This window comes from Oryx dammah, unplaced genomic scaffold, assembly GCF_014754425.2.
Source record: "Oryx dammah isolate SB20612 unplaced genomic scaffold, SCBI_Odam_1.1 HiC_scaffold_7, whole genome shotgun sequence".
Classification (NCBI taxonomy): Eukaryota; Metazoa; Chordata; class Mammalia; order Artiodactyla; family Bovidae; genus Oryx; species Oryx dammah.
In genome coordinates, this window is record NW_024070191.1 from 29,180,290 (window position 1) to 29,208,126 (window position 27,837).

Consider the following 27,837-nt stretch of genomic DNA (forward strand, 5'->3'; position numbering starts at 1 on the left):
CAAATCTCTGAGTGTTCACCAACCCAGAAACTTTTCAAACCCCATCCATTGGGGATTTTGTGGAGGCTTCATTACACAGGCATGATTGATTGATTAAATCATTGGCTGTTGACCATCAGTTTAATCTACAGCCCCTCTTTCCTCTTCAGAGGTGGGGTGGGGATGAGGACTGAAAGTTGTAGCCTTCTAATGGGGTGGCTGTTTCTCCTGGCAACCAGTCCCCATCCTTAGGCACTTTCCAAAAGTCACCTCATTAACACAACAAAAGACACTTTTTATTACTCTCATCTCTTAGGAAATTCCAAGGGTTTTCTGAGCTCTGTGTCAGAAATTGGATGAAGACCGTGAATATATATATATATATATTCATATGTATATATATATATTATATATGTATATATATATATACATACATATGTATGTGTATATTGTCACTCTGCTTATTTAACTTATATGCAGAGTACATCATGAGAAATGCTGGGCTGGTTGAAGCACAAGCTGGAATCAAGATTGCCAGGAAATATCAATAACCTCAGATATGCAGATGACACCACACTTACGGCAGAAACCAAAAAAGAACTAAAGAGCCTCTTGATGAACGTGAAAGAGGAGAGTGAAAAAGCTGGCTTAAAACTCAACATTCAGAAACTAAGATCATGGCGTCCGGTCCCATCACTTCATGGGAAATAGATAGGGAAACAGTGGAAACAGTGACAGACTTTATTTTTTTGGGCTCCAAAATCACTGCAGATGGTGACTGCAGCCATGAAAATAAAAGACGCTTGCTCTTTGGAAGAAAAGCTATGACCAACCATGCTGCTGCTGCTGCTGCTGCTGCTAAGTCACTTCAGTCGTGTCCGACTCTGTGCGACCCCATAGACAGCAGCCCACCAGGCTCCCCCATCCCTGAGATTCTCCAGGCAAGAATGACCAAACATGACAGCATATTAAAAAGCAGACATCATTTCACCAACATCAAAGTCAAAGCTTTGCCATCTAGTCAAAGCTATGGTTTTTCCAGTAGTCATGTATGGATGTGAGAGTTAGACTATAAAGAAAGCTGAGTGCGGAAGAATTGTCATGGTGGAGAGTCCTGACAGAATGTGGTCCACTGGAGGAGGGAATGGCAAGCCACTTCAGTATTCTTGCCTTGAGAACCCCATGAACAGTATGAAAAGGCAAAATGATAGGATACCAAAAGAGGAACTCTCCAGGTCATTAGGTGCCCAATATGCTACTGGAGATCAGTGGATAAATAACTCCAGAAAGAATGAAGGGATGGAGCCAAAGCGAAAACAATACCCAGTTGTGGATGTGACTGGTGATAGAAGCAAGATCAGGTCCTGTAAAGAGCAATATTGCATAGGAACCTGGAATGTCAGACCCATGAATCAAGGCAAATTGGAAGTGGTCAAACAAGAGATGGCAAGGGTGAACATCGACAATCTAGGAATCAGCGAACTAAAATGGACTGGCATGGGTGAATTTAACTCAGATAACCATTACATCTACTACTGCGGGCAGGAATCCCTCAGAAGAAATGGAGTAGCCATCCTGGTCAACAAAAGAGTCTGAAATTCAGTACTTGGATGCAATCTCAAAAACGACAGAATGATATCTGTTTGTCTCCAAGGCAAACCATTCAATATCACAGTTATCCAAATCTATGCCCCAACCAGTAACACTGAAGAAACTGAAGTCGAACGGTTTTATGAAGACCTACAAGACCTTTTAGAACTAACACCCAAAAAAGATGTCCTTTTCATTATAGGGGACTTGAATGCAAAAGTAGGAAGTCAAGAAGCACCTGGAGTAACAGGCAAATTTGGCCTTGGAATGCGGAATGAAGCAGGGCAAAGACTAATAGAGTTTTGCCAAGAAAATGCACTGGTCATACCAAACACCCTCTTCCAACAACACAAGAGAAGACTCTACACATGGACATCACCAGATGGTCAGCACTGAAATCAGATTGATTATATTCTTTGCAGCCAAAGATGGAGAAGCTCTATACAGACAACAAAAACAAGACCGGGAGCTGACTGTGACTCAGATCATGAACTCCTTATTGCCAAATTCAGACTTAAATTGAAGAAAGTAGGGAAAACCACTAGACCATTCAGGTATTACCTAAATCAAATCCCTTATGATTATACAATGGAAGTGAGAAATAGATTTAAGGGCCTAGATCTGATAGATAGGGTGCCTGATGAACTATGGAATGAGGTTCGTGACATTGTACAGGAGACAGGGATCAAGACCATCCCCATGGAAAAGAAATGCAAAAAAGCAAAATGGCTGTCTGGGGAGGCCTTACAAATAGCTGTGAAAAGAAGAGAGGCAAAAAGCAAAGGAGAACAGGAAGATATAAGCATCTGAATGCAGAGTTCCAAAGAATAGCAAGGAGCCTTCCTTAGTGATCAATGCAAAGAAATAGAGGAAAAGAACAGAATGGGAAAGACTAAAGATGTCTTCAAGAAAATTAGAGATATCAAGGGAACATTTCATGCAAAGATGGGCTCGATAAAGGACAGAAATGGTATGGACCTAACAGAAGCAGAAGATATTAAGAAGAGGTGGCAAGAATACATGGAAGAACTGTACAAAAAAGATCTTTACGACCCAGATAATCATGATGATGTGATCACTCATCTAGAGCCAGACATCCTGGAATGTGAAGTCAAGTGGGCCTTAGAAAGCATCACTATGAACAAAGCTAGTGGAGGTGATGGAATTCCAGTGGAGCTGTTTCAAATCCTGAAAGATGATGCTGTGAAAGTGCTGCACTCAATATGCCAGCAAGTTTGGAAAACTCAGCAGTGGCCACAGAACTGGAAAAGGTCAGTTTTCATTCCAATTCCAAAGAAAGGCAATGCCAAAAAATGCTCAAACTACCACACAATTGCACTCATCTCACATGCTAGTAAAGTAATGCTCAAAATTCTCCAAGCCAGGCTTCAGCAATACGTGAACTGTGAACTCCCTGATGTTCAAGCTGGTTTTAGAAAAGGCAGAGGAACCAGAGATCAAATTGCCAACATCTGCTGGATACGGAAAAAGCAAGAGAGTTCCAGAAAAACATCTATTTCTGCTTTATTGAGTATGCCAAAGCCTTTGACTGTGTGGACCACAATAAACTGTGGAAAATTCTGAAAGAGATGGGAATACCAGACCACCTGACCTGCCTCTTGAGAAATCTGTATGCAGGTCAGAAAGCAACAGTTAGAACTGGACATGGAACAACAGACTGGTTCCAAATAGGAAAAGGAGTACGTCAAAGCTGTATATTGTCACCCTGCTTATTTAACTTCTATGCATAGTACATCATGAGAAATGCTGGACTGGAAGAAACACAAGCTGGAATCAAGATTGCCGGGAGAAATATCAATCACCTCAGATATGCAGATGACACCACCCTTATGGCAGAAAGTGAAGAGGAGCTAAGCAGCCTCTTGATGAAAGTGAAAGAGGAGAGTGAAAAAGTTGGCTTAAAGCTCAACATTCAGAAAACAAAGATCATGGCATCTGGTCCCATCACTTCATGGGAAATAGATGGGGAAACAGTAGAAACGGTGTCAGACTTTATTTTTGGGGGCTCCAAAATCACTGCAGATGGTGACTGCAGCCATGAAATTCAAAGACGCTTACTCTTTGGAAGAAATGTTATGATCAACCTAGATAGTATATTCAGAAGCAGAGGCATTACTTTGCCGACTAAGGTCCGTCTAGTCAAGGCTATGGTTTTTCCTGTGGTCATGTATGGATGTGAGAGTTGGACTGTGAAGAAGGCTGAGTGCCAAAGAATTGATGCTTTTGAACTGTGGTGTTGGAAAAGACTCTTGAGAGTCCCTTGGACTGCAAGGAGATCCAACCAGTCCATTCTGAACGAGATCAACCCTGGGATTTCTTTGGAAAGAATGATGCTAAAGCTGAAGCTCCAATACTTTGGCCACCTGATGCAAAGAACTGACTCATTGGAAAAGACCCTGATGCTCAGAAAGATTGAAGGTAGAAGGAGAAGGTGAAGACAGAGGATGAGATGGATGGATGGCATCACTAATTCAATGGACATGAGTTTGAGTAGGCTCCGGGAGTTGGTTATGGACAGGGAAGCCTGGCATGCTGCAGTCCAGGGGGTTGCAAAGAGTCGGACATGACTGAGCAACTGAACTGAACTGAACTGTTAGGTAACTCAGCTCATTAGTTTCTGGTTTATTCATCCTCCATTTTTTTTTTCTTTTTGCATAGGTTATCAGATACATGCATAATTGCTTAAATTTCTTTCTTGCATAAAGAATAGTATACTTTAGATAATATTTTGTAATTAAGTCATATATTTTGATGAAAACAGGGCACATTCCCCAATCATATAATTGACTAGAGCTTATAAAACAGGAAACTAATGGGGCCAAAACCCTGGACTTTGGGGCCGAAAGGATCTGAATTTGAACCAAGTTCAATCAAGTACTAATTGTGTGATCTTAGAAAACTAATATATCTACATATTAATTCCTTTGTCTATAAAATAGATATAATATTAGTACCCACATAACAAGTGTGCTTAAGGCTTAAATAAGCATTACATCTAAAGCTCTCAACATAGTGCTTGACATTTGATGAAGTACTCAAGAAATGTTATAAGTATTAGTAATATCAAGTGTATTAATATAGGAACTGTCAATTTGTAATTAACTAATTGCTTATGGTTAGAAACTTTTTTAATTTTCATAATTTCTTTCTTTAAATGAAGACCATCAGAAGCTTTGCACACAAATAAATTTTTTCCCCAGAGAATTTTATAAAAGACAGAGCTAATCATACTATTAATTTGGAAGAAAATCCCCAACTCTGCCATACTGAAATTTCAGTATTTTTTAAAAGTTCAGATATCCTATCTTAATCTTAATCTCTTCACTTTCATCTTAATCTCTTTCACTTTATACTATAAGACTCATAACACTGCTGTGCACCACCTTTCTATGCAATTTTGACAATGGAATTTGTAAAAGAGAAGATCTTTATGGCTAATATAATTCTTTGTACTGGAAAATAGACAGCTAGTGGGAGCCTGCTATAAAGCACAGGAAACTTAGCTCAGTGCTCTGTGGTGACCTAGAGGGGTGAGATGAGGGGATGGGAGAGGTCTAAGGGAGAGGGGATATATGTTTCCATAGAGCTGATTCATTTCATGCTATAGGAGAAACTAACACAACATTGAAAAGCAAGTGCAATAAGGAAAAAGAAAGATGCAATTACAAAATAATAACAATAATGTTTTGTACTGGAAGGGTAATGTAAAAGTAGTTAATCTGTTTAAGTATGCTGTTACAGTAATTTTAATATGCTATTATATTTAAAGATTAATTTAAAGTCTGTGAATCTTGTGCAAACTGAGCAATATTGATTCAAAAGAATTGTACCCTGTGTTGGCAAAATTTTAATTTATTAACATTTACTAAGTCCCCGATATAGGTCATGAATTTGAGAAAACTCCAGAAGATAGTGGACAGAGGAGCCTGGCATGCTACAGTCCATGGGGTTGCAAAGAGTCAGACACAACTAGCGACTGAACAACAGCAATGGGTCATGCTTGTGTTAGTTGCTGCAGGTGAAACAACAAAAAGAGGTAGCCCTTCCATGAAGGACCTCACAGTCTAGTTAGTTCCCAGAAGTTAGTCACTTGAGTGGTGGGAAAGTATATGAAAACTGGACTTCACATCTTGGACCTTCTTTGATGCAACCAAAATCTGTGTGGACCATTCAGAATGAATCTGCTGCTGCTACTGCTGCTAAGTCACTTCAGTCGTGTCCGACTCTGTGCAACGCCATAGACGGCAGCCCACCAGGCTCCCCTGTCCCTGGGATTCTCCAGGCAAGAACACTGGAGTGGGTTGCCATGTCCTTCTCCAATGCATGAAAGTGAAAAGGGAAAGTGAAGTCGCTCAGTCATGTCCAACTTAGCGACCCCATGGACTGCAGCCTGCCAGGCTCCTCCGTCCATGGGATTTTCCAGGCAAGAGTACTGGAGTGGGGTGCCATTGCCTTCTCCGCAGAATGAATCTAACCAGTTATAACCCATTAGAATAATCTTTTCAATCCTCCTTCATTCTGTAAATAAGTTTTGAGCAACTATTAGATGCACGGTACTTTTCTAGATGCGATTGAATGCAGGCCCCCACTTCCCCCACCTCTCCTTCCCACACCCCCCCTGCAGCAGTGGATTTCAGAGTCCTTCCCACTGGACCACTGGGGAAGTCCCCCAGAAGGGGAACCCAACAGGAAGAGGAAAGACTCCAGTTCTTTCCTGGCAAAAACTCAACTAAGGAAAAAATCCATGGACTTTTTGTTTATTATAACCCTCCCAACTTCTTTTTCCTCTCTTTAAAAATGTTCTCCTTCCCTTGCGGGGTGGGGACTTAACCATGGCTCGCCATTGTTGCAGACCCCGAATTACAGTTCTCTGTTGATTGCTGAGAAATCCCGCTTTCCTGGAAAAATATCTGGCTGTCTTTTTGTTTCAGATCAACACAGTTTAGAAGGATCCTGTTTGTCTTTGTACTGAGAACAGGCTGTCATGTGTCAGGACACATGGCTGAAAACAGAGAACTCTGTTGGAGAAGAGATCCAGCAACCAAAACCCAGGTGAGAAATACGACGTCTCAGACACAGGTGGGAAGAGCAGTGTGTGGAGGTGGTGGTTTTCTTAAAGTATTTTGAACGTAGATTTATTACGGGTGAATCCAAAGTTTGGACTTAAGCTTCCATAAAAACCCCATCTGAATCATTAATTATCTGTTAAGGGCCCCAATATAGAAGCCATTCTTCCATTTTTTCCTGGGGAAGCTGCATTCCATTTCCTGAGAGGGAAAAAAGGATGTGCTAAAATTAAACCACAGGGACATGGACAGTGTCTCAAATGGATGGAGGCCTATCTCCTGCTTTGTGTATCACCTTGCCTAGGAGGACTGAGAAATCATGTGGTCTTACTTGCATAGAATAGCAGCATCCAGAGCTGCAGGACTTTTTCTGACTCTCAGGAATGTGAGAAAGCTGAGGCTAGTTCAGTGCCATGAAAGAAAATGTAAGTGTTGGTCCCTCAGTCATGTCTGACTCTTTTCAATCCCATGGGCTGTAGCCCACCAGGCTCTTCTGTCCATGGAATTCTCCAGGCAAGAATACTGGAGTGGATTGCCATGCCCTTCTTCAAGGATCTTCCCAACCCAGGGATCGAACCTGGGTTTCCTGCACTGCAGGCGATTCTTTACTGTCTGAGCCATGCTGTTTAATATGAAGTCCAGTTCAAACCTGAGTAGGATATGTGTCCATATCCTGATGCTATAAGCTGATCCACGTATGGTGTCTTCTTCAGGGCCAGAGATATGCTCTACTTTCTAACCTTACTTTAGAAATTTTACTTTATTGGACTGCATATTTTGGGATTTATTTGCAGCTTAGGAGTTACCATGCTTGAAACTGTCAGTCTCTTACCCCAGAATGATCTGGTGTCTAATGTCTGTGAGACTAGAGCACTTCCTTTTTCTCCCTTTTAATTATAGAGAAGAAAGGAGGTTTTTCTATTCAGATAGCTTCTCACAATTTAGAAAAATCAGATATTTTTTGCCAAGGGCGGAGAAATACCAGACATACACTGTTCTTATTTCTGACTGTGAAAGTTTCCTGCATTCTTTCGATTTTTGAAGGCCATGGTGAATTTATTTATTGTTAGGAACTGTCTTTTTTTTTTTTTTAGTCTGAAATATTGTGTTTTTCTTTTCCCTCCACAGTGTGTCAGGTTGCCTACGTTTATCTTAGAAAAATAATAAGACTGACTTGAGAAAATGGATTTATGTTGCCCTGGCTCCTGCTGCACTACCATAAGCATTTTAAATGACTCAGAGGAATTATCTGTATTAATAAAAATGAATTATTAATTGGGTCTTATAATTTAATACTTGAGTGCTGATTCCTTTATTTTAGAAAGAGGTTTCACTTAGAACTGTAGTGGGCACACTTAGATATACTAATCTTTATTTCAAGCCCTCCTTTTGAAGAAGGCAGCTGTAGTTGCAAATCTCACTGTGGAACCAAAGGAGAAAGCAATAGATTCAAAGAAGAATAAATTTATACATCTAATGTTACAGAAAATAAGTTTATACATTTAATGTTACAGAAAGCAGACATCAACCTGACCTGAACATCACTGCTGGGAGTGGACCCAACTGGCATAAACCTTATCAGCTTTTTAGGGTCAAGTGGAAATGATGGTGCTTATTGACACGTGGACTTTATTTGCTGCAGGTAAGCAGAGCTCCCGCAAGGATTTGGGGCCAGATTCACAAGGGACCATATGCACTCCTTCTATTTCCCAGGCATGATTTAGTTAATTCAACACAGTTGAATCTAGTGATATTGCAGGTGAAAACACTAGAAAGAGTCCTGTGGCTAGAGTGAGAGAGCATAAATTAAATGGTGTGACAAGTGTTAGGGCACATCCATTTTCTGAGCCTCAGTTTCCTTATCTGAAAAAAGTAAAGTGGGGGAGTTGGAATAGGTACGTTTTAAAACAATTTCCAAATACAAGATGGAGAATATCTTTTAAATGTTGTTATCCTTCAGGAGGCCATCAGCATTTAAATAACTTTGTTAATATTGAGGGGAAAAAAGAGTATTCACGGCCCAGTGATCATGCGCACATTCGTGGCCACTTTCCCCTTCAGCGTGATTGTAGGGAAGGCTGTGTGATGTGTTCAGGACCAGTATCAGCCCTCCAGCTTTCAACCACATCTGAACTGTGATATGGTTGGTGGCTGCCAGGAATCTAGTCCCCCTGATCTTACACCAGGAGGGTACATTACCCACATCTGATTTATATTTGACTCAGGAGCAAATACCTTTTAAGTCTAGGCCCTAATAATTTAAACAACCTCTGAATCCAAAATTTCTTGGAATAGGATGAAAGGGGGCAGTTAAAATATTTTTGTGAATTTCCTTCTAGGAAAAAAAAAAGAAAGAATTGTATCATCTAGGAGCAGAAATCCCAGCCCTTTCGATCCTAAGATGTTTCTTTTATAATATTAATCCTGAGGCTTTGTGGGGTTAGAAATGATTCCATAATCAGTTGAGACCTCCTCTAAAGCCTTCATTATACCTGAGCTTCATTTATTGATGGTAGGAAAGTCAAAGGGATAGCTGACTAACCACATAGCAAACATTGTTCTGTTATTTTTTTAGAAAACCATTCCTCAAACAATTATCTGCCAGGCTGTATAATAATAATAGCAAACACATGTGTGACACTTGTATGCCCAGTGTAGTAAGGGCTTTGTATGTAATAATTAGCTTAATCATCACTGTGAGGGAGGTATTATTATCACCACATACAGACGAGAAAACTAAGGCATCAAATAACTTAGCTAAGGTTTCACAAGCTAATTTTTGAAACCAGCAACCTGGCACTTTAGTCTCTGCACTTGACGATGGAAACAGCGCATGCATCAGTTTCCGCAGTCCTTATAGCATTCTAATTTAGCAGTATGTATCATTCTATTTGGGCTTCCCAGGTGGTGCTAGTGGTAAAAATCCCACCTGCCGATGCAGGAGGCATAAAAGACTGGGGTTCGATCCCTGGGTGGGGAAGATCCCCTGGAGGAGGGCATGGCAACCCACTCTAGTATTCTTGCCTGGAGAATCCCATGGAGAGAGGAGCCTGGCAGTTATTTGCTTTTTGTTGTTGTTCTTGTTCCTGGAAATATGATGGCTGTGATTTCAGAGTTTGTGTGTCTAAATAGAATTTCAAAGAGGAGGGTAAATGAGTCATAAAGTTTTGAGCATTAGAGATATGACCCACGAAAGAAAAAAAAATCTCAAGGTCATCAGAGCTTTGTAACTAATAGTTCAGGCCCTGAAGTCCAACAGTTCTGGGTGAAATTCAGCTCCGTGGCTGATGAGTATGGATCCTTGGGTAAGTGACTTACACTGCTGAAGTTCTAAAAAATACTTGAATACCAGGCAAGTTAGCAATTCAGAAGCCAAGAGAAATGGAGATCCAGTTATAGGATTTAGAGTGTAAGATAAGAATTTGGTCTAAAATCCATATTGGAAAGCCTGGTACTTAAATGTTACTGAAAACAGGAAAAAGGAGATTAGAACTAAGACTGGCTTGACCCTGAACTAAGTCACATCAGTTTTTCGCTAGGGCTGTCTAAGGCCATCTCTGGCTTTGGGCACATTTGAATCAAGAGCTCACAATCAGAGATGCCAGGTTTTAGCACTTATGGCTACAACATTGAGAAGAGGACAGAGAACCAATTAGATATAAAGTCCCACCATAACAGAGGGGGAAATGTGCTAAGGCTGGCTCTGGAGTGGTGTTTAACCATGCTTCTTTATATGATCTGCCTGTCTGTTTGCTAATACTTTTACCTTCCTAGCTAGAAAATTGGGGCAGTTAAAGAACTACCTGTTTTCCCAACTGGAAACAAATAGTCACCAAAGATTGGCATTGTTTCACAAAGCCTTTCTCTTAAGCATTCCTCGTCCTGAAAATTACCGAACGGTTGGCTTATACCTTGTGCTGTGTTGTGCTTAGTCGCTCAGTCATGTCCAACTCTTTGCAACCCCCTGGACTTTTAGCCCATCAGGCTCCACTGTCCATGGGGATTCTCCAGGCAAGAATATTGGAGTGGGTTTCTGTGCTCTCCTCCAGGGGATCTTCCCAACCCAGGGATCGAACCCAGGTCTCTCACATTGCAGGTGGATTCTTTACCACCTGAGCTACCAGGGAATCCCTCTTATATGTTATCTCCCTGGAATGAGCATTCATAATCAGATTAGGGAAGGTCTAGGTCACTCTACCTGCTAATGAAGGAGACACAAGAGATGGAGTTTCGATCCCTGGGTTGGAAAGATCCCTTGGAGAAGGAAATGGAAACCCACTCCAGAATTCTTGCCTGGAAAATCCCATGGACAAAGGCGTCTCATGGGCTACAGTCGGTGGGACTGCAAAGAGCTGGACATGAGTGAGTGCACACACAGACAGGTCAATCACAGTCTATTAATCAAGGGCCCTACTCATAATAATAATGTGAAGATTGATCCATCATTGTTCCCAAAATCTTCAACTTTCTGAGAATTCTATGGAAACGTTGGAAGCTAGACTGATACTGAAACCTCAGTCTCTCTGTACACCAGTGCCATTATCATCAAATCCCAGAGACAGAGCTTTGGGGGAAGTAGAAAAATACAGCTTTATTGCTTTCTCAGGCAAAAGGAGACACAATAGGCTTTTGCCTTGAAAAAAATATGTCTCAATCCCAAAGGATTTGATGAAAGGCTTTATAGCAGTAAACCAAAGATAGGGTTTCAGATAAGATTAGAGTATAAGCAGGGCTTGTACTCCCTTAAGCACCAGGTAGCACAGCAGATGGGGCTTCCCTGGTGGCTCAGAGGGTAAAGCATCTGCCTGCAATGCAGGAGACCCGGGTTTGATCCCTGGGTCAGGAAGATCCGCTGGAGAAGGAAATTGCAACCCACTCCAGTACTCTTGCCTGGAAAATCCCTTGGATGGAGGAGCCTGATAGGCTACAGTCCATGGTGTAGCAAAGAGTCGGACATGACTGAGCAACTTCACTTTCACTTTCAGAGCAGTTTGAGGCATTGGATTAAGACTCCAGTCTCTTTGGGGAGGAGGGACACTGGTTCAGACCCTACTGCTGCCAAGAAGCAATTTTGGGCTTGCCAGTTGGTGCTAGTGGTAAAGAACCCGCCTGCCAATGCAGGAGACATAAGAGACTTGGGTCGGGAAGATCCCCTGGAGGAGGGCTTGGCAACCCACTCCAGTATTCTTGCCTGGAGAATCCCCATGAACAGAGGAGTCAGGTGGGCTGTAGTCCATGGGGTCACAAAGAGTCAGACTTAGCACGCCCTTAATCTCCTGTCAGGCGGTCCGGCCCCCTAATCTTGATGACCTTCTCTGGTTCTTTAATCTTACCTCAGGTAGTTTTTTGGCTGGTTCTCCCTTGATTGGCAATTGTTCAGAACTACCGTTTGGAACTCATGGAAGGTTATAATGGCTGGAGTCTTGCCTACAAGAAATGGGGGACAGAAAGCCCTCCTAGCCCGGGAGTTCCACAGAGCCCCACTTGGTTTCAGGACTGCCATCACCAGAAAAGAAAAGGTATGAAGTTCAAAAATATATATGTATATCAATGACCAGCACATAACAGTTGCCACTTAATAAATACATGTGTGCTAAGTTGCTTCTGACTCTTGTGACCCAAAGGACTGTAGCCTGGCAGGCTCCTCTCTCCTCAGGATTCTCCAGGCAAGGATATTGGAATGCATTCCCATACCCTTGTCCAGGGTGTCGCCCCGACCCAGGGATCAAGCTCACCTCTCTTATGTTTCCTGCATTGGCAGGCAAGTTCTGTACCACTAGTGCCACCCGGGAAGCCCTTAATAAATACAGTGGCATTCAAGCAAATAAATGATCATGAAAGGCAGATGCACCCTCAGAGGTAGACTTGCCTGCAACTCAAGGCAACTCACTTGCTTACCAACCTCAAGGCCAAAACGGATGCATTTTCTTCTTTACTAACTTTTTCTCTAAACCAAGTAAAATCTGATTATCAACTGTGCTATATCCAACACATGCCTCCACAAGAAAGTTTACCCTTCTGCGTCTACATTTTTCCGAAGTTTGAGAATTACCCACTAACATTTTGCAAGAAACAGAGGGGATATAGGTGGCTGCTTGATGGTACTAAGACACATCTGAATATGGAGACACAAGGGGACCATCTCGCAACCTGCATCATGTGACAATCAAAATGCATGGAAATAACATGGCCTGGGCTGTTCCACCATGTTTACTGGGAACAGGGACCAACTCAATGTGAGAGCAACCTGGCTTACCCTAATCGGAGTTACTGAGTAATTAAATTCTTCCACATCACATGTAAGTATAACGTGTTAATAAAAAAGTAATCACACCTCCATTGTTTCTGCAGGTTCAACTTAATTACACGGCAGTTAGAACTCTCTCTCCTTATTCATACTCAGAAGAACCCCCTTTACCATCTGCTGATATTTAATTAATATACATTCAACACCCTGCTCTATTATTAAATGTAATTTAACAACTTCCTCTGCAATCTAAATTCAGAGCAACATGAATGGAAGACATGATGAAAGAAAACAGCATCTACTCCCCTTATTAAAATAGTATATACATATTTATCTGCACATTCAGTTCAGTTCAGTTCAGTCGCTCAGTTGTGTCCGACTCTTTGCACATTACTTTAATCCAATTTAGGAAAGATATTTTTCACCTCTAAGCATACTGTGACTCTTGGAAGCTTCAGGAGTTCGTAGATTACTATGAGCCAAGATAGAGTTAACTCGGTTAGCAGAGTTATGTGACTTGAAAACAGCCCCCTCTTGACTATTTCAAAAGCTTGGGAATTTGAAGAATTGGTAGATGATTAGAAGAAAAACAGTAGATGCTGATTCCTAGCTAATATTTTCAGTAAATGTTTAATTTACTGAAATGCTAGTATGTATAAACCTCAGATGTAAAAGAGAGTGATGACAGGGCTTAGAGAATACAGCTGCCCTCGTTATCGAAATTCAGATGATGTCAAAATTTCCAGTTTAACTTATATGTACTTCGCATTATAAACCAAAGAATATTAAACCTGCAAGTTTCTAAATGTTGTGAGGAAAAAGAATCAGGCATTGACATACTTAAGATTAGAGTATTGCAAAAAGTGGAAACCCAAGCCAAAGATGTAGGAAGTGGAGCAGTCGGGGTGGTTGACCTCTGCCCCAGGTGCAACAAGGGAACAGTGTATGGCCTAAAGAGAAAGTATAAACAATTATAAAACCAATTAGCAGTCAGTCTGCTGTTTATTACCACCGTACAGTGGCAGTTTTGGTGATCAGCTACTTCTGTCTGAAGGGTAGGCTGTTCCTCCCAAGTCCTCCTCACTTCCCGTTGATAAACCACCTCCCAAACTCCTAAGTCAACAATACAATCACATTTTACATCACTGTGTCACCTGATCTCAACTCACTTTCTCAGGAAAATTTGATACTAACAATATTATCAATGGGAGGCAAAAGTTCACTTTAGTTCTATCCAAGCTAATCCAAATCATGCAGATAGGAGATCCTGCTTTGAGATATCCTGGCATGATAACACTCTCTGACAATGTAACGCTTAAAGAACCTCCATGCTTGCTGAAATACCAATAAGTAGGAGGGCACATGTATCAGGAATCCCCTGCTCTGGGGCTTCCCTGGTGGTCCAGTGGTTAAGAATCCACTTGCCACTGCAGGGGACACAGGTTCGATCCCCAGTCCAGGAAGATCTCACATGCCATGGAGCAGCTAAGCCCATGCACCACAACTATTGAGCCTGTACTCTAGAGCCTGTGCTTCAAAACAAGAGAAGCCACTGCCTTGAGAAGACCATTCAAGACAAGTAGAGAAAGCCCCCATGCAGCAACAAAACCAATAAATACATAAATTATTTTATTTTTTTAAAAAGGAGAAATACTTGCTCTGAACTGTGCATTCCTAAAAATCGAGAAACACTCTTATAATGGTAGCAACAGAAAACATTCATGTTTGAATCTAATGTGTACCAATTTGATGGTCAGCCTGGGTGGTTTTGATGGAGACTTGAGAGGCAACAGTGAAGTGGGCTTGGTTAGGATGCAGTGGACCCTATCTCAGGGGTCAAGTAGAATCCCCTGGTTTATACAGATCCTCAAAGACCAGTTCAACAGGTCTTGGGGCTCCTATTCTCTGTGATGTGGGGAACACACCACCTAATGCTGTATACTAAGATTCATTGTTTCCCTGTTCAGTTCAGAAGGTGATTAGTCCTAGCAATTCTTCTTTATGCCCCTAGTACTATGCTCAGTGTCTTTTATGTGAGTCACTCTCAGTTCATGTGTATTAAATTGAAATTACTTGATCAGGACTCCTGTTCTACCAGGTATTACAGAAAAAGTTAATTGGGATTACATGATTTTTATAACATCCTATAGCAAACAGGGGCTCCCTGGTGGCTCAGAGGTTAAAGCGTCTGCCTGGAATGCAGGAGACCCAGGTTCGATCCCTGGATCAGGGAAGATCCCCTGGAGAAGGAAATGGCAACCCACTCCAGTACTCTTGCCTGGAGAATTCCATGGTGGGAAAAGCCTGGTAGGCAACTGGGAACAGCAAACATCATCATTTTTGCCTTTGATATTCTCTTTCCAAAGTTCAAGTAATACCCATCTCTCTAGTTCGGTGAGGGTTAAAGATTCATTTTTTTTCTTTCTCTCAGGGACTGTCTTTCAAGAACTTCTCTCTCATTCCTGCATCACCAGCAAAATCAAAATCCCCTTGAGGATGAGTAATTTAAAATATATAAATGCCTGTAAGTCCCAGTTGCCTTTGCAGAAATGCTAGAGGGAAGATGTTTTTCTCATCACTGTAGCTGAAGCAAGTTGTCAATCATTATTGACAAAAAGAGCCAGCCAAAGCTATCCTTAGGACCAGCTATCACTACCTGTTCCACAAGACAAGCTCCATGAGCTTTCTGTCCCTGACTTTCCCAGAAGTCACACAAATGCCTCACTCAAGGTCTCGTTATCATTTCAGGGGTGCTTTTACTTTTTACTCATTTTTTTTTTTAAGGTGGGAAGAGAGATAAAGGGAGACAAGAACTCAAAGGAAAAATTTAACTGTAATTTCTGATCACAGATAACAGCTCTGGGAAGACCCTTATCTGTGTTTGATTTTACAAGGTTGAAACTGAATGCATTCCCTCTTCCATCCTCAGAGGGCTATGAGCAGTCTCACCCAGCTGGCAGCACAGTGATGGTGTTCAGAACAGAGAGGGCCAGACACGGGTGCGGTCCAGCCTGGGATGCTCCCATCATGATGAGGCAGTGGCATTGTTTGAGGCTGTGTATAGTTATTGTCTAGCCTATTTTTTGTACCTACACATGGCCGACCTCTAAAGACCATGTCCTGTTAGCTTCTAAGCTTAACATTTTCTTTCTTTAGTAAAATTTCTCACGTCTTTTTATAGTAGTATGCAAAATTTAAAAACATAACCTAAAGTAGGAAATACACTTTACGTTGCAGTCTGGTGGTAATGGTGGTAGTTTAGTCAGTAAGTTGGGTCTGACTCTTGTGATTCCATGGACTGTAGCCTGCCAGGCTCCTCTGTCCATGGAATTCGCCAGGCAAGAATACTAGAGTGGGTTACCATTTCCTTCTCCAGGGGATCTTCCTGACCCAGGGATTGAACCCATGTCTCCTGCATTGCAGGTATATTCTTTATGCAGAGCCATCAGAGAGGCCGATGTAATCCTATAAATATGCACAATAGATTTGTGTGCATTAAATACATATCAGGGAAACAAATGTTTCATAAAACAACACTGAACTATATTGTGAGACATTTTTTAATATGTTCTATCCATTTTCTTTTCTTTCTTCCCCTCTTTCTCTCTTTTCTTTTTCTTCTTTGTTTCTTCCTGTCTAATATGGCATGACCAACTAAGTCCTGCTTCTCAGCATAAAACACGGCCTTATGCCACATTAGCACACCTCTTCCTAGATATAACAATCTGCTTTATAACTGAAACTGATTATCTTTTCAATAAAGAAAATAAACCTCACCATCATTTTGGACTGTTTCTGGATGGCTCTTGTTGAATATACTTCTGTGGCCACAGATCAATACAGTTTTTACACCAGACAAGGATATGGGTCATAAAACAAACAAACAAAAATGGACAGAAGTGTAGTTGGAGAGAACAAGATGGCAGAGGAGTAGGGGGACATGGAGTACATCTCTCTCCACGGATACATCAGGAATACACCTTCAGACACAGAAGTGCGTGCAGAACACCAGCTGAAAACAGACAGGAGTATCTGACCAGTGGAAAAGAATATATAGACCCACGCAAAACTCGGTAGGATGGAGGAACCAGGAGGAAAACAGGAGTGTGACTAGGACTGGACCTGCCTGCGGTGGGCAGGGGCACTGAAGCAGGGGCCAGTCCCCACAGTGGGGCAATTGTCTGAGTCAGAGGAGAAACATTTAAGGCTGAGAGTGAAACAGCTGATCTGTGGCAGCCTAAATGGAATCAGAATCAGACAGTCCTTGCTGCAGCCATACATACCCTGGACAGGGACCCAGGCCCCCTGGAAGGTACAGCAGCTAGGAGGTGGAATTTAGGGATTGTGGAGCAATCCCAGGGCGAGGGCTGCTGTTGACTGTGGAGAGATGGATTTGAAGGAGGACATTGTGGTGGGGAATGCCTGTGCAGCCATGGAAGCAAGGCGATACTGCTGAGTCATGAGTAGGGGGTGGAGCCAGCACCCACAGGCCAGCATCAGCAGCTGGACAATAGAGAGGCTGACCCAGCAAACGCCTGACGCACTGAACTATAGAGTAGGACCCCACCCCAGGTTCCCCTTTAAGTGCCTGACACACCGATCTACAGAGCAGGACCCCAGCCAGGGGGGCCCCTCTAGGCGCCTGACACACCAAACAATAGAGAAGGACTCCAGCCAAGGGAGCCCTCTAAAGACCTGAACTGGCGGAGCTATGGAGAAAGACTGGCCAAAGAGGCCTTCTGGTTGCCAGCTATAGAGGGCTCAGAAAAAGACTCAGATAGGGCCATAACTCCTGTGGCGGAGGCAATCTGTGTCCCTGCACACTTTGCACCACCAGGGTCCACAAAAGCCAAGCATCTGTGCCACCTTCACGCTCAACTCTCACTGGGGCAGAGCTACTGCAGGCAAAAAAAAATCTTGCATCTATAGTGCAGGGTCACTTTGGTCATATCCAACTCTTTGTGGCCCTGTAGACTGTGGCCTGCCAGGTTTCTCTGTCGGAGTGGGTTCTCCAGGCAAGAATACTAGAGTGTACTGGCCAATACTGGTTGCCATACCCTTCTAGAGCACTATATTTCCTGCTGCCCTAGCTGCCAACTCCCCTGATTACCTGGTGCTGCCAGAACCCCTACCACCCAAGCAGCTGCACCACCTCCACACCTGGCCCTCACTGGGGCACACCCACGTCCTCCAGGGCAGCCTCAGGAGCAAACCCCAGTGACAACCCACATGCAGAGGTAGAAATAAAACCACAGTTGAAACCCAGGGGCAGTGTGACTAAAGAAGACCCAAAACCTTCCCACCAGCTATACAAGCTTCAGATTAAATCCACACGATCCGCTAGGCAGACTCTGTGTCTATGGAATATATAAAAGGACATTGAGAGCCCCCACAAAAGAAAACACGCTAGTTCTGATAGCTGTGGACATTGAAGGCAAGAACACACAGGAGTAGGACCAGATTAGAATCTGAGCTGCCCTCACAACAGGTCCAGATATCAGCACAGTGTTAGAGGGCATCCTAGGGAGGTGAGGTGGACTGTGACTCCCAGTGATGAAAAGGACTCTGACAGCAGTGACTCAAGAAAAACATTTATTATTCTTACATTTTCACTTGCTCTGTAGATTCTTTCAGATTTTTTTTCTTTTTCCCCCCTCTGTTGTAGTTGTCGATTTTATTGGCACTATGAAAGCTAATTAAGCTTTTGAGCTTTTTTTTTTCTTCAGTCACATTTTTTATCATTGTCATAAACCTCTGCCTCTATGTTGGGCTTTTGCAGTTCTGTAGTTTTCCTTTTTTTTCTTTCTTTACTCTTTTTTAAATTTTAATTTTTCATTTTTAAACCTATTATTATTTTCCCCCATTTATTCCTTTGTTTGTTCTTCCTACTATGCTTTTTCCCTTGCAGCTAATCTTTAATGTATAAAAATCTTTATCTACCTCTATTTAACTTTGCATATCTATTCTTTCTTTCCTTTCCTCTCAACATATATGTTAGCTGTATTTTCATTGCTTTATTCCCCAATTGGCACCTTCCTTTAGTTTTGTTTTCCAGTTTGTGCTTTAGTTTTATTAACTGGTAGATACAATTTTGGTTTCCTTTGTTTACTGAGTCAATCTATTGTACTTTATTTTTGTTGAACTGTTTTGATTTTGCTTATGGGTGTATATGTATATGTGTAAATTCAGTCACACTTTTTATTGTTGTTATAAACCTCTGCCTCTACATTGAGCTTTTGCAGTCCTATGGAGTTTGCCTTTTTTTTTTTTCTTTTTTTAATTTTTAAGCCTGTTATTATTTTTTCTACATTAATTCTTTTGTTTGCTCTTCCTACTATGCTTTTTCCCTTGCAGCTAATCTTTAATGTATATAAATCTTTATCTACCTCTATTTAACTTTGCATATCTATTCTTTCTTTCCTTTCCTCTCAACATATATGTTAGTTTTATTTTTATTGCTTTAAACCCCAATTGGCACCTTGCTTTAGTTTTGTTTTCCAGTTTGTGCTTTAGTTAGTTTTGTTCTTAACTGATAGATAAAATTTTTGATTTCCTTTGTTCACTGGGTCAACCTATTGTACTTTATTTTTGTTAAACTGTTTTGATTTTGCTTATGAGTGTACATGTATATGTGTATATTCACCCATACTTTTTATTGTTGTTATGAACCTTGGCCTCTGTGTTGGACTTTTGCAGTTTTGTGGAGTTTACTTTTTTTTTCTTTTCTTTTTTTTTAAATTTTAACTTTTAATTTTTAAACCTATTATTATTTTTCTAAAATTATTCCTTTGTTTGCTTTTCCTACTGTTCTATTCCCCTTGCAGTTAACCTTTAATGTATATAAATCTTCTTTATCTACCTCTATTTAACTTTGCATAACTATTCTTGATTTCTTTTCTTTCTTTCCTTTCATCTCAACATATTTGTTAGTTTTGTTTTCGTTGCTTTATTCCTCACTTAGCACCTTGCTTTAGTTTGGTTTTCTGGTTTGTGCTTTTGTTTTGTTCTTAACTGATAAGTATAATTTTTGATTTCCTTTGTTTGCCAGGTCAATCTACTGTATTTTATTTTTGTTGGACTGTTTTGACTTTGCTTGTGGGTGTATATGTATATGTGTATATTCCATTATTTTAAATACTATTTCCCTGATTTTGTAACTGCCATTTGTCTGGGGTTCATCTTTGCTTTCTTATTTTGGGGTATTTGTTTTAATCTCACTTAATGCCATAACAGACCACTTGTGGAATCTTCATTCTTGACCAGTGATCAAGGTCTGAGTCTCTGGAGTAGGAGCACTTACACCAAGACCCTAGACTATCAGAAAACTAACCCTAGGAGAATCAAATAATGAGAACTCACACAAAGGAAACCACTTGAATACAGAACCCAGCATGACCCAACCACCAGCAGCACCCTGTGCAGGATGCCTCATCTAAACAACAAACAAAACAAAAATACAAACCCAATCATCAGCAGACAGGATTAGCACCTCACTCAGCTTTGCCCATCAGAGGAAAAGAAAGGAAGCAAACAAAAAAATACTCAGCACAAATCTCACTCTATACAAAGCTTACACAAACCACCAAACCAATCTTAGGAGGGCAGAAGCCAAAAGGTAGAAAGAATTAAACCTTGAAGCCTGGGAAAAGGAGACCTCAAATACAGTAAGTTTAAAAAAAAAATTTTTTTTGAAAAGACAGAGAAATACTACAGAAGTGAAGGAACAAATTAGAAATGCAGAAGTCCAAATAAATGAAGAGGAAATTGCCAAACTACCTGAAAAAGAATTCAGAATAAAGATAGTAAAGATGATCAAAAACCTTGAAAACAAAATAGAGAAAATACCAAGAATCAATTAACAAAGACCTAGAAGATTTAAAGAATAAGCATACAGAGACAAACAACACAGTTACTTAAATTAAAAATACTCTGGAAGAAATCAATAGCAGAATCTCTGAAGCAGAAGAACCAATCAGTGAGCTGGAAGATAAAACAGTGGAAATAAATTCTGAAGAGCAGAATAAAGTAAAAAGAATGAAAAGAACTGAGGACAGTTTCAGAGACCTCTGGGACAATATAAAAATGAACCAACATTCAAATTATATGGGTCCCAGAAGAAGAGAAAAAGAAAGCATATGAGAAAAATTTTGAAGAGATTATAGTTGAAAATTTCCCCAACATGGAAAAGGAAATAGTCAAGTCCACAGAGTCCCATACTGGATAAACCCAAGGAGAAACATGCCAAGATACATACTAATCAAACTAACAAAGACTAAACACAAAGAAAGACTATTAAAAGCAGCAAGGGAAAAGCAACAAGTAGCATGCAAGGGAAACCCCATACGTTTAACAGCTGATATTTCAACAGAAACTCCATAGACCAGAAGGGAATGGCAGAATATACTTAAAGTACTGAAAGGGAAAAATTGACAACCAAGATTATTGTACCCAGCAAGGACCTCATTCAAAATTGATGGAGAAATAAAAAGCTTTTCAGACAAGCAAAAGTTAAGAGAATTTACTACCACCAAATCAGCTTTACAAATGTTAAACAGACTTATATAGTCAAGAAATACAAGAGAAGAAAAAAGATCTACCAAATCAACCCCAAACAATTAAGAAAATGAAAATAGGAACATATATGTCAATAATTACTTTAAATGTAAATGGATTAAATGCTTCAACCAAAAGACACAGACTGGCTGAATGGATACAGAAGTAGATCCATATATATGCTGTCTACAAGAAACCCACTTCAGATCTAAAGACACATATAGACTGAAAGTGAGAGGATGGGAAAATATATTCCATGCAAATGGGAAGTAAAAGAAAGCTGGAGTAACAATCCTCATATCAGACAAAATAGACCTTAAACTCAAGAAGATTACAAGAGATAAGGAATGTCACTACATAATGAACAAGGGATCAATCCAAGAGGAGGACATAGCAATTGTAAATATCTATGCACCCAACATAGAAGCACCTCAATACATAAGACAAATACTATCAGACATAAAAGGAGAAATTGACAGTAACACAATAATAGTAGGAGACTTTAACACCCCACCAATGGAGAGATCATCAAAACATAAAATTAATGAGGAAACACAAGTCTTAAATGCTACATTAGATGAGATGTATCTCATATTTTCAGGATATTCCATTCAATGCAGAAGAATACACCTTCTCAAGTGCAGATGGAACATTCTCCAGGATAGACCACAACTTGGGTCACAAATCAAACCTCAGTAAATTTAAGAAAATTGAAATGATATCAGACATATTTTCTGACCACAATACTATGAGTGAAGTGAAGTTGCTCAGTTGTGTCTGACTCTTTGCGACCCCATGGACTGTAGTCTACCAGGCTTCTCTGTCCATGGGATTTTCCAGGCTAGAGTACTGGAGTGGGTTGCCATTTCCTTCTCCAGGGGATCTTCCTGACCCAGGAATCAAACCCAGGTCTCCCACATTGCAGGCAGATGCTTTACCCTCTGAGCCACCAGGGAAGCCCCCAATACTATGAGACTAGATATCAATTACAAGGGAAAAAAACTGTAAGAAACACAAACACATGGAGATTAAGCAATACTTTCTAAATCACCAACAGGTTACTGAAGAAATAAAAAGTGAAGTCAAAAAATTTCTAGAAACAAATGACAATGAAAACACAACAACTCAAACCTATGGGATGCAGCAAAAGCAGTCCTAAGAGGGAAGTTTATAGCAATACAATCCTACCTCAAGAAACAAGAAAAACAATGAATAGACAGCCTAATTTTACACCTAAAACAACTGGAAAAAGAAGAACAAAAACCCCCCAAAATTAGTAGAAGGAAAGAAATCATAAAGATCTGAGCAGAAATAAGTGAAAAAGAAATGAAAGGAACAATAGTAAAGATTAATAAAGCTAAAAGCTGGATCTTTGAGACGATAAACAAAATTGAACAGACTTTGGCCAGAATCCTCAAGAAAAAAATTAAGAAGAATCAAATCAACAAAATTAGAAATGAAAAAGGAGAGGTTACAATAGACAATGCAGAAATATAAAGGATTATAAGAGACTATTATGAACAACTATATGGCAATAAAATGGATAACCTGAAAGAAATGGACAGATTCTTAGAAAAGTCCAATCTTCCAAGACTGAACCAGGAAGAAATAGAAATTATGAACAACCCAATTACAAGCCCTGAAATTGAAGCTGTCATCAAAAATCTCCCAAAAAACAAAAGCTCAGGACCAGACGGCTTCATGGGAGAATTCTATCGAACATTTAGAGACGAGATAATGCCTATCCTTCTAAAACTCTTTCAAAAAGTTGCAGAGGAAGGAACACTTCCGAACTCATTCTACGAGGCTACTCTGATATCAAAACCAGACAAAGATAACACACAAAAAAGAACACTACAGGCCAATATCACTGATGAACATAAATGCAAAAATCCTTAACAAAATTTTAGCAAAGAGAATTCAACAACACATCAAAAATCTCATACACCATGATCAAGCTGGGTTTATTCCAGGGATGCAAGGATTCTTCAATATACGCAAATCAATGTGATATACCATATTAACAAAATGAAAGATAAAAACCATATGATAATAGATGCAGAAAAAGCCTTTGACAAAATTCAGCATGCGTTTATGATTAAAACTTTTCAAAAAAATGAGCATAGAAGCAAGCTACCTCAATATAGTCAAGGCCATATATGATAAGCCAACAGCAAACATTATTCTCAATGGTGAAAAACTGAAAGCATTCCCCCTAAGATCAAGAACAAAACAAGGGTTTCCACTTTCACCACTATCATTCAACATAGTTCTGGAAGTCCTAGCTATAGTAATCAAAAAGAAAAATAAATAAAAGGAATCCAGACTGGAAAATAAGAAATAAAGCTCTTACTGTTTGCAGATGAATGACACTGTACATAGAAAACTCTAAAGACAGTATCAGAAAATCACTAGAGCTAATTAGTGAATTTGGCAAAATTGCAGGATACAAAATCAGTATACAGAAATCACTTGCATTTCTATATACTAACAATGAAAAATCGGAAAGAGAAATTAAGGAATCAATCCCATTCACCAATGCAACAAAAATAATTAAATATCTAGGAATAAACTTACCTAAGGAGACAAAAAAACTGTACTCAGAAAATTATTAGACACTAATTTATTGACTATGCCAAACCCTTTGACTGCGTGGATTACAATAAACTGTGGAAAATTCTGAGAGAGATGGGAATACCAGACCACCTGACCTGCCTCTTGAGAAACCTATATGAAGGTCAGGAAGCAACAGTTAGAACTGGACATGGAACAACAAACTGGTTGCAAATAGGAAAAGGAGTACATCAAGGCTGTATACTGTCACCCTGTTTATTTAACTTATATGCAGAGTACATCATGAGAAACGCTGGGCTGGAGGAAGCGCAAGCTGGAATCAAGATTGCCGGGAGAAATATCAATAACCTCAGATATGCAGATGACATCACCCTTATGACAGAAAGTGAAGAGGAGCTAAAAAGCCTCTTGATGAAAGTGAAAGAGGAGAGTGAAAAAGTTGGCTTAAAGCTCAACATTCAGAAAACAAAGATCATGGCATCTGGTCCCATCACTTCATGGGAGATAGATGGGGAAACAGTGGAAACAGTATCAGACTTTATTTTGGGGGGCTCCCAAATCACTGCAGATGGTGACTGCACCCATGAAATTAAAAGACGCTTACTCCTTGGAAGGAAAGTTATGACCAAACTAGATAGCATATTCAAAAGCAGAGACATTACTCTGCCAACAAAGGTCCGTCTAGTCAAGGCTATGGTTTTTCCAGTGGTCATGTATGGATGTGAGAGTTGGACTGTGAAGAAAGCTGAGCGCTGAAGAATTGATGCTTTTGTACTATGGTGTTGGAGAAGACTCTTGAGAGCCCCTTGGACTGTAAGGAGATCCAACCAGCCCATTCTGAAGGAGATCAGCCCTGGGATTTCTTTGGAAGGAATGATGCTGAAGCTGAAACTCCAGTACTTTGGCCACCTCATGTGAAGAGTTGACTCATTGGAAAAGACTCTGATGCTGGGAGGGATTGAGGGGCAGGAGGAGAAGGGGACGACCGAGGATGAGATGGCTGGATGGCATCATTGACTCAATGGACGTGAGTCTGAGTGAACTCCGAGAGTTGGTTATGGACAGGGAGGCCTGGCGTGCTGTGATTCATGGGGTCGCAAAGAGTCAGACATGACTGAGCAACTGAACTAAACTGAACTGAATAAAAGAAATCAAAGATGACATAAACAGATGGAGAGATATTCCATGTTCCTTGGTAGGAAAAATCAATATTGTGAAAATGACTGTACTACCAAATGCAGTTGACAGATTAAATGTGATCCTATCAAACTACCAATGACATTTTTCACAGAACTAGAACAAAAAAATTTCTCAATTCATATGGAAACACAAAACCCTGAATAGCCAAACCAGTCTTGAGAGGGAAGAATGGAGCTGGAGGAATCAACCATCCTGATTTCAGATTATGCTACAAAGCTATGGTCATCAAGAGAGTATGGTACTGGCACAAAAACAGAAATATAGACCAATGGAACAAGATAGAAAGCCCAGAAATACATGCATGCATCTATAGGTACCTTATTTTTAAGGAATGAGGCAAGAATATACCATGGGGCAAAGATAGCCTCTTCAATCAATGGTGCTGGAAAAACTGGACAGCTATGTGTAAAAGAATGAAATTAGAACATTTCCTAACACCATACACAAAGATAAACTCAAAATGGATTAAAGACCTACATGTAAGACCAAAGACTATAAAACTCTTAGAGGAAAACATAGGTAGAACACTGGATGACATAAATCAAAGCAAGATCCTCCGTGACCCACCTCCTGCTGCTGCTGCTGCTAAGTCGCTTCAGTCGTGTCCGACTCTGTGTGACCCCATAGATGGCAGCCCACCAGGCTCCCCTGTCCTTGGGATTCTCCAGGCAAAAACACTGGAGTGACCCACTTCCTAGAGTGATGGAAATAAAAACAAAAGTAAACATCTGGGACCTGATTAAAATTAAAGGCTTTCGCACAGCAAAGGGAACACTAAGCAAGGTGAAAAGGCAACCCTCAGAATAGGAGAAAATAATAGCAAATGAAACAACTGACAAAGGATTACTTTCCAAAATATACAAGCAGCTCATACAACTCATACCAGGAAAACAAACAACCCAATCAAAAAGTGGGAAAAAGACCTAAACAGACATTTCTCCAAAGGAGACATATAGATGGCTAACAAACACATGAAAAGATGCTCAACATCACTCATTATTAGAGAAATGCAAATCAAAACCACAATGAGATATCACCTCACACAGTCAGAATGGCCCTCATCAAAAAGTCTGCAAATAATAAATGCTGGAGAGGGTGTGGAGAAAAGGGAATACTCTTGCACTATTGGTGGGAATGTTAATTGATAACAGCCACAATGGAAGACGGTATGGAGATTCCTTGAAAAACTAGGAATAAAATCACCATATGACCCAGCAATCCCACTCTTAGTCATATACCTTGAGGAAACCAAAATGGAAAAAGGCCCATGTATCCCATTGTGCACTGTAGCACTATTTACAATAGCTAGAACATGGAAGCAACCTAGATATCCATCGACAGATGAATGGATAAAGAAGTTGTGGTACATATACACAATGAAATATTACTCAGCCATAAAAAGGAATGCCTTTGAGTCAGTTCTGATGAGGTGGATGAACCTAGAACCTATTATACAGAGTTAAGTAAGTCAGAAAGAAGAAGATACATATCATATCCTAATACATATATACAGAATCTAGAAAAATGATACTGAAGAATTTGCTTACAGGGCACCAGTGGAGAAACAGACATAGAGAATAGACATATGGACATGGGGAGAGGGGAGGAAAAGGTGAGATGTATGGAAAGAGTAACATGGAAACTTACATTATCATATGTAAAATAAATAGTCAACAGGAATTTGCTGTATGGCTCAGGAAACTCAAACAGAGGCTCTGTATCAACCTAGAGGGGTGGGATGGGAAGAGAGATTGGAGGGAAGTTCTAAAGGGAAGTTCTAAAAGGAGGGGCTATATGTATACCTATGGCTGATTCATGTTGAGGTTTCACAGAAAAATTCTGTAAAGCAATTATTCTTCAATAAAAAATAAAATTTTTAAAAATGTTTGTACAAAGCACTGGTTAGGTCACACTTGGACTAGTGTGTGTACTGCTGGTTAAACTACCTCAAGAAAGTGATAAAGAAACTAGAGAGTTTCCAGGGAAGTGCAGGTGATAGGGCTGAAGTCCCTGGAGATTCCAGGTAAAGGATATTTTGAAGAAAGTTTTCCTGCAGGGTGTCATATTTGAATCTGTCTCATGAAGTCATCAGGTCTTCCCAGGTGGCTCGACAGTAAACAATTTGACTACAATGTGGGAACTGCAAGAGACGTGGGTTCAATCCCTGGGTGGGAAGATCCCTTGGAGGAGGGCATGGCAACCCACTCCGGCATTCTTACCTGGGAAATCTCAAGGACAGAGGAACCTAGCAGGCTACAGTCCATAGGGAAGTAGAGTCAGACACGACTGAAGCGACTTAGCACACACATAACATCATCACTCTGCTTTGCATCCAGCAGTGGGTCTGGAATTCTTTCAATCTGATTTTTTTAGATTGATATCAAAGGGTTTCTTTGGAAATGAGTGAATTTTCTTTATGTTTGAACCTCCACAGCATGAATGCATTATGTCCTTCAACTATGCAATCATGGTATTGCCTTTAAATTCTAGGACTTGTCCTCTCAATATTTCTGTCCTGGGGATGCTATCCGTGGCATCTCATGATAGTGTTGCAAGTGAAATGACCTCACAAAGAGATTCACTTCTTACATTATTAATTAAACACCT

The 27,837-nt window shown here is 40.4% G+C and overlaps 1 non-coding gene across 1 annotated transcript; it reads left to right on the plus strand.

Moving 5' to 3' along the window:
* Positions 1 to 15,064: 15,064 nt before the first annotated feature.
* TRNAS-GGA lies at positions 15,065 to 15,137 on the plus strand. Its single transcript has one exon. It is a non-coding gene; the product is annotated as a tRNA-Ser (tRNA).
* The last annotated feature ends 12,700 nt before the right edge of the window (positions 15,138 to 27,837 follow it).